The following is a 6,822-nucleotide window of genomic DNA, read 5'->3' as shown; positions in this document are numbered from 1 at the left end:
CCCAACATAAAGCTTGCCATGGAAAGGAGTATGAATGATTGGAAGAAGGCAATAGGAAAGCAGAGGTTCAAGGGGAGCAAAGCATCTTCATACGCTTATCTGAAATCCACCAATGAATTACATAGGTATCTCTATCTTTATTTTATGTTTATTTTCATCACCTTAAACTCCATAACCATTTGAATCCGTCTGACTGAGATTTACAAGATGACCATAGCTTGCTTCAAGCCGACAATCTCCGTGGGATCGACCCTTACTCACGTAAGGTTTATTACTTGGACGACCCAGTGCACTTGCTGGTTAGTTGTGCGGAATTGTGACAAAGTGTGATTCACGTTTGAGAGCTCCAAGTCTTTGGCGCCATTGTTGATGATCTCAATTTTGTGCACCAAGTTTTTGGCGCCGTTGCCGGGGAAGGAACGAATGAACGAACAATAATTTCGCATTTGTTTCCGACAACAACAGTGCCAAGTTTGGTCCGGCAACAACACCAAGTTTTTGGCACCGTTGCCGGGGATTGTTCGAGTTTGGACAACTGACGGTTTATCTTGTTGCTTAGATTAGGTACTTTTCAGAATTTTTAAGAATGAATTCTAGAGTTTCAAGGTGATGTTCTTATCATCACAAAAGCTGATTGATTCTCATCAATTTAGCTATTGAATGTAATGTCCTGCTGAAGCTTGGCCAAACATGTCTAATCTTTTTAGACTGAAGCTTTAGACTAACATTGCATGATTCCTAGAATTCTTATTAAAAGTTTTGATTCTCTTTATTTTCTTTTCTATATAATTTTCGAAAAAAATACCAAAAAAAAAATTTTAAAATCATAAAACCAAAAATATTTTATGTTTCTTGTTTGAGTCTATTGTCTAATTTTAAGTTTGGTGTCAATTGCATGTCTTTATCCTTCTAATTTTCGAAAATTTATACATATTGTTCTTCATTGATCTTCAAGTTGTTCTTGATGATTTCATTGCTTTGATCTTCAAATTCTCTTGTTTTGTATGTTTTGTTGTTTCTTACATGCATTTTTACATTGTTATAGTCCTTAGTATACAAACTTTTAAGTTTGGTGTCTTGCATGCATTGTTTATTTGATCTTAGTTGCATTTTTTATTGATTCCCATCATCAAAAATTCAAAAATATTTTTTTTAAAACTATATCTTTTCAAGTCAATAATACAGAGAATTGAAGATTCAGAACATTCAGCAGAGGAATCAAACAGAAAAAGCTGGGCGTTCAAAACGCCCAGTGAAGAAGGAAACCTGGCTGGGCATTTAACGCCCAAAAAGGTAGAGATTTGGGCGTTAAACGCCAGAATGGGCACCATTCTGGGCGTTTAATGCCATGATGACACTAAAGGGAAGATTTTGTTTTTAATTCACATTTTTTTCAAGTTTTCATAATTTTTCAAAATCAAATCTCTTTTAAATCATATCTTTTCAATCATATCTCTTTCAAAATCAATTTCTTTCCATTTTATATTTATTTTTACTATTTTCAAAAAATCCTTGTTTCAATTCAAGATTTACTTCAAAAATTTTCAAGTTATTACTTGCCTATTAAGAAAGGATCAAATTTTAAATTTTAGAATCATATCTTATAATTTCTTGTTAGTCAAGTAATCAACTTTAGTTTTAAAACTTTCTCTTTTTAATTTGATTTTTAATCATATCTTCTCAATCATATCTTTTCAATCACACCCTTTTTCAAAATTAATTTTCAATCATATCTTTTTAATTTCTGATTTCAAAATCTTTTTCAAAAAATCACTTGATTTTTTTCCCAATCTTAGTTTTCGAAAATCTCAATCAAATTTTCAAATTTCTTTTTTATTATTTCAAAATCTTTTTAATTTATTTTCGAAAAATTCTTCCCCTCTTCTCACATCCTTCTATTTAAGGGACTAAGACTCCTCATCAAGGTGCAATTCGAACTCTGTCCCTCTTGATAAGTTTGAATTCCCTCTTCTCCACCTCCTCCTTCTATTCTTCTTTTCTTCTGACACTTCAAGGAATCTCTATACTGTGACATAGAGGATTCCATACTTTCTTGTTCTCTTCTCTTTCATATGAGCAGTAGCAAAGATAAAAGCATTCTTGTTGAAGCTGATCCTGAACCTGAAAGGACCTTGAAGAGAAAGCTAAGAGAAACCAAAACACAACTCTCTCTAGAGGGCCTAATAGAGCTCTTCAAAGAAGAAGAAACTATGGCAGCCAAAAACAACAACAATGCCAACAATGCAAGGAAGATGCTTGGTGACTTTACTGCACCTACTCCTGATTTCTATGGGAGAAGCATCTCTATCCCTGCCATTGGAGCAAACAACTTTGAGCTTAAGCCTCAATTAGTTTCTCTAATGCAACAGAATTGCAAGTTTCATGGACTTCCATTGGAAGATCCTCATCAGTTTTTAGCTGAGTTCTTGCAAATCTGTGACACTGTCAAGACCAATGAGGTTAACCCTGAAGTCTACAGACTTATGCTCTTTCCTTTTGCTGTAAGAGACAGAGCTAGAACATGGTTGGCTTCACAACCTAAGGAAAGCCTGAACTCTTGGGAAAAGCTAGTCAATGCCTTCTTGGCAAAGTTCTTTCCACCTCAAAAATTGAGTAAACTTATAGTGGAAGTCCAAACCTTTAGACAAAAGGATGGTGAGTCCCTCTATGAAGCTTGGGAGAGATACAAGCAATTGATCAGAAGGTGTCCTTCTGGCATGCTTTCAGAATGGAACATCATAGGTATATTCTATGATGGTCTGTCTAAACTGTCCAAGATGTCATTGGACAATTCTGCAGGTGGATCTCTTCATCTGAAGAAGATGCCTGAAGAAGCTCAGGAACTCATTGAAATGGTTGCAAATAACCAATTCATGTACACTTCTGAAAGGAATCCTGTGAATAATGGGACAACTCAGAAGAAAGGAGTTCTTGAGATTGATACTCTGAATGCCATATTGGCTCAGAATAAAATATTGACCCAACAAGTCAATATGATTTCTCAGAGTTTGTCTGAAATGCAAGCAGCAACAGGCAGTACTAAGGAAGCTTCCTCTGAAGAAGAAGCTTATGATCCTGAGAACCCAGCAATGGAAGAGGTGAATTATATGGGAGAATCCTATGGAAACACCTATAATCCTTCATGGAGAAATCACCCAAATCTCTCATGGAAGGATCAACAGAGACCTCAACAAGGTTTCAACAACAATAATGGTGGAAGAAACAGGTTTAGCAATAGCAAGCCTTTTCCATCATCTTCTCAGTAACAAACAGAGAATTCTAAGCAGAGCCATTCTGACTTAGCAACCATTGTCTCTGATCTAATCAAAACCACTCAAAGTTTCATGAATGAAACAAGGTCCTCCATTAGAAATTTGGAGGCACAAGTGGGACAGTTGAGTAAGAAAATTACTGAACTCCCTCCCAGTACTCTCTGATGAGCGGATAATTTATATGCTTTTTGACATTGTTTTTAGTATGTTTTTAGTAGGATCTAGTTACTTTTAGGGATGTTTTCCTTAGTTTTTATGTTAAATTCACATTTCTGGACTTTACTATGAGTTTGTGTGTTTTTCTGTGATTTCAGGTATTTTCTGGCTGAAATTGAGGGACTTGAGCAGAAATCAGATTCAGAGGTTGAAAAAGGACTGCTGATGTTGTTGGATTCTGACCTCCCTGCACTCAAAGTAGATTTTCTGGAGCTACAGAACTCAAAATGGCGCGCTTCCAATTGCGTTGGAAAGTAGATATCCAGGGCTTTCCAGCAATGTATAATAGTCCATACTTTGGCCAAGAATTGACGACGTAAACTGGCGTTCAACGCCAGCCTTCTGGCCAAATCTGGCGTCCAGCGCCAGAAAAGAATCCAAAACCAGAGTTGAACGCCCAAACTGGCACAGAAACTGGCGTTCAACTCCACAAATGGCCTCTGCACGTGCAACACTCAGGCTCAGCCCAAACATACACCAAGTGGGCCCAGGAAGTGGATTTATGCATCAATTACTTACTCATGTAAACCCTAGTGACTAGTTTATTATAAATAGGACCTCTTACTATTATATTAGGCATCCTGAATTGTATTTTGATCCTGTGATCTCGTTTAGGGGGCTGGCCATCTCGGCCATGCCTGGACCTTCACTTATGTATTTTCTACGGTAGAGTTTCTACACTCCATAGATTAAGGTGTGGAGCTCTGCTGTTCCTCAAAGATTAATGCAAAGTACTACTGTTTTCTATTCAATTCTTCTTATTTCGCTTCTAAGATATCCATTCGCACCCAAGAACGTAATGAAGGTGATGATTATGTGTGACGCTCATCATCCTTCTCCCTTATGAACGCGTGTCTGATAAACACTTCTGTTCTACATGAATTAAGCTAGAATGAGTATCTCTTAGATCTCCTAACCAGAATCTTCGTGGTGTAAGCTAGAATGATGGCGGCATTCAAGAGAATCCGGAAGGTCTAAACCTTGTCTGTGGTATTCTGAGTAGGATTCAATGATTGAATGACTGTGACGAGCTTCAAACTCGCGAGTGTTGGGCGTTAGTGACAGACGCAAAAGGAGGGTGAATCCTATTCCAGCACGATCGAGAACCGACAGATGAATAGCCGTGCCGTGACAGGGTGCGTGAGCATATGATTCACTGAGAGGAGGGGATGTAGCCACTGACAACGGTGATGCCCTTGCATACAGCTAGCCATGGAAAGGAGTAAGACTGATTGGATGAAGATAGCAGGAAAGCAGAGGTTCAGAGGAACGAAAAGCATCTCCATTCGCTTATCTGAAATCCCTGCAAATGAATCTACATAAGTATCTCTATCCCTTTTATTGTTTATTTTAATCTAATAAAGCATCATGTTTAAATCAGCCTGACTGAGATTTACAAGGTGACCATAGCTTGCTTCAAGCCAACAATCTCTGTGGGATCGACCCTTACTCACGTAAGGTTTATTACTTGGACGACCCAGTACACTTGCTGGTTAGTTGAACGGAGTTGTGTCCACACATACATAGAGCCACAATGAGGATTCAATACAATTATATATTGTTACTCTCACACAAGTACAAAGAACATGGAACACAAATTCGTCCACCAAGTTTTTGGCGCCGTTGCCGGGGATTGTTCGAGTTTGGACAACTGACGGTTCATCTTGTTGCTCAGATTAGGTAATTTTCTTTTTGTTTTGTTTTCAAAAATTTTTCAAAAATATTTCAAATTTTCTCAAATGTTTTCAAAAAAAAAAATATTTTTATTCAGAATTTTTAAGAATGAATTCTAGTGTTTCATGATGATTTGTTGAAGCCTGGCTGGCTGTAAGCCATGTCTAATTTTTGGACTGGGGTTTCAACTTACCATCACAAAAGAAGAGATTCTCACACACTTAGTTGTTCTATACTTGAAAAGTATCCATATCTGCTGAAGCTTGGCTGGCCATTGGCCATGTCTAGTGTTTTGGACCGGAGCTTTCATTGAAAGCTTGGCTGGCTAGTGAGCCATGTCTAATTCCTGGACTGAAGCTTTAGACTAACATGGCAAGATTCCTGGAATTCATATTAAAAATTTTGGAATCCTTAATTTTCCTTTTAATTTTCGAAAAATATAAAATAAAAATCCAAAAAAAATTTAGAAAATAAAAAAAAATCAAAAATATTTTCTGTTTCTTGTTTGAGTCTTGAGTCATGTTATAAGTTTGGTGTCAATTGCATGTGCATCTTGCATTTTTCGAAAATATCATGCATTCATAGTGTTCTTCATGATCTTCAAGTTGTTCTTGGTAAGTCTTCTTGTTTGATCTTGATGATTTTTTTTGTTTTGTGTCTTTTCATGTTTATCATATGCATTCTTGAATTCTTAGTGCGTAAGCATTAAAGAATTCTAAGTTTGGTGTCTTGCATGTTTTCTTTGCATTAAAAATTTTTCAAAAATATGTTCTTGGTGTTCATCTTGACATTCATAGTGTTCTTGGTGTTCATCTTGACATTCATATCATTCATGCATGCATTCATTGTTTTGATCTAAAAATTTCATGCATTGCATAATTTTCATGTTTTTCATAAAAATTTCAAAAATCAAAAAAATATCTTTCCCTTTTTCTCTCCTCAAATTCGAAAATTTGGATTGACTTTTTCAAAAATTTTTAAAATCAAGTTGTTGCCAATGAGTCAAATCAAATTTTCAATTTGAAAATCTTATCTTTTTCAAAATCTTTTTCAAAAATCAAATCTTTTTCAAAATCATTAGTTATTTTCGAAAATTTCAAAAACATTTTTCAAAAATCTTTTTCTTATTTTTATCACAAATTTTCGAAAATAACATAATCAATTAATGTTTTGGTTCAAAAATTTGAAGTTTGTTACTTGCTTGTTAAGAAAGATTCAAACTTTAAGTTCTAGAATCATATCTTGTGATTTCTTATGAATCAAGTCATTAATTGAGATTTTAAAAATCTAATCTTTTTCAAAACTAATTCTATCATATCTTTTCAAAAATATCTTCTTATCTTATCTTTTTCAAAAATATCTTTTCAAAATATCTTTTCTAACTTCCTAACTTCTTATCTTTTCAAAATTTGTTTCAACTAACTAACTAACTTTTTGTTTGTTTCTTAACTTTTTCAAAACCACCTAACTAACTCTCTCTCTCTCTCTCATTTTTCGAAAATATCTCCCTCTTTTTCAAAAATTTCTTTTTAATTAACTAATTATTCTTATTTTTTATTTTTGAATTCAAAAATTTTCGAAAAATACTAAACTTTTTCAAAAACTATTTTCAAAAATCACTAACTCCTTTTCAAAAATAAATTTCGAAAATTCCCTCCTT

General features: G+C 34.9%; 1 non-coding gene across 1 annotated transcript; it reads right to left on the bottom strand.

Moving 5' to 3' along the window:
• Positions 1–2,615: 2,615 nt before the first annotated feature.
• LOC148576257 (small nucleolar RNA R71) lies at positions 2,616–2,719 on the bottom strand. The gene has a single exon (XR_015903123.1). It is a non-coding gene; the product is annotated as a small nucleolar RNA R71 (small nucleolar RNA).
• Between the last annotated feature and the right edge of the window lie 4,103 nt (positions 2,720–6,822).

The sequence above is a fragment of the Arachis ipaensis genome, chromosome B1 (genome assembly GCF_059453495.1).
Source record: "Arachis ipaensis isolate K30076 ecotype BB chromosome B1, ASM5945349v1, whole genome shotgun sequence".
NCBI classification, from domain to species: Eukaryota; Viridiplantae; Streptophyta; class Magnoliopsida; order Fabales; family Fabaceae; genus Arachis; species Arachis ipaensis.
The sequence above is the reverse complement of the archived record's forward strand: the minus strand, read 5'-3'. Positions and strand labels throughout refer to the sequence as shown.